Raw genomic sequence first — 1,083 nt, forward strand, 5'->3', positions numbered from 1 at the left:
ATCCTATCATCAAGCATTATGAGGCATCTCGTGATGGTATCATCAGGCACTGGCGGCTAAAAAAAAACAATCATTTCTGTCATTAGTAATGGTTTATCTTCAATTTTCTGTTCAGGGGGAGATGTGATGTTATGTGATGTGATTGGAATTTTTTTAAACGTAGCTTTAACAATTTTTCAGTCATATCGCCATGATGTTTGCAATGTGGCAGTTTATAGTGATGTCTAGCACTGGGGCATCTTGCTGCAGACATGTAGCATGATGTTCCACCCAGTCAGATTATCCTGACACCAGGCCGACCAGTCCTAACTCTAACTCTTAATATTGAGCGTCAAGCGAGGCAGCTGTTAGTACCATTTTTGAAGTCTTTGGTATGACTCGGCCGGGGATCGAACCCACGACCTCCCGCATCAGAGGCGGACGCTCTCACCACTAGGCCACCGGAGCTGGGGGGGGGGAGGATTTCTATTACAGGTTCGTTTACGAATGTTTTAATGGATGGATCAAAGACGGTCATGTGATCAATCATATTGATTCAAATGCAAAAAATAATGATTTAAGCAATTTACAGGTGGTTACGCGCAGTCAGAATTCTGCATTCGTAATTGTTGACAAATTAGTATCATCTTGTGCATGTACATGTTTTTTGCGATGATATTAAGAAGGCCAGCAATTTTTGTTGCAGCTGAAACACAAATTGTTAAAACTGCTGGTGCCATCACTAGACATGGTGTTATTGTTGATAATAATACACTGGTTCCAGCAATAACAGTAGACGCCGAATATACAGTTATGTCAACAACAACTACACGTCTGCGATATATTTTACTTTTACTGTATATTCGTCAACGATATTGTTTAGTTTTGCTTGCTATTCACGTGCTTGATTGTATCTAAAACGTTGAACGTTGATTGGAATACTCATTATATTTTAATTAATTAGTAACAATTGAGGTGTTTCATCGACGAATTCCAAACACCACCAGAAAGACGCTGCGGTTAATTTTTTATCAGATGATTCCAGCATAAAAGTTTCTTCGTCTCCTTTATTTAACACAATAGACATGGTTCCAGAAAAACTAT

General features: G+C 39.1%; 1 non-coding gene across 1 annotated transcript; it reads right to left on the bottom strand.

Annotated features, from left to right (window-relative positions):
• Positions 1-374: 374 nt before the first annotated feature.
• Trnaq-cug (transfer RNA glutamine (anticodon CUG)) lies at positions 375-448 on the bottom strand. Its single transcript has one exon. It is a non-coding gene; the product is annotated as a tRNA-Gln (tRNA).
• Positions 449-1,083: the final 635 nt, after the last annotated feature.

The sequence above is a fragment of the Sinohyriopsis cumingii genome, chromosome 19 (genome assembly GCF_028554795.1).
Source record: "Sinohyriopsis cumingii isolate HCF-2022 chromosome 19, ASM2855479v2, whole genome shotgun sequence".
In the NCBI taxonomy this organism is placed as follows: Eukaryota; Metazoa; Mollusca; class Bivalvia; order Unionida; family Unionidae; genus Sinohyriopsis; species Sinohyriopsis cumingii.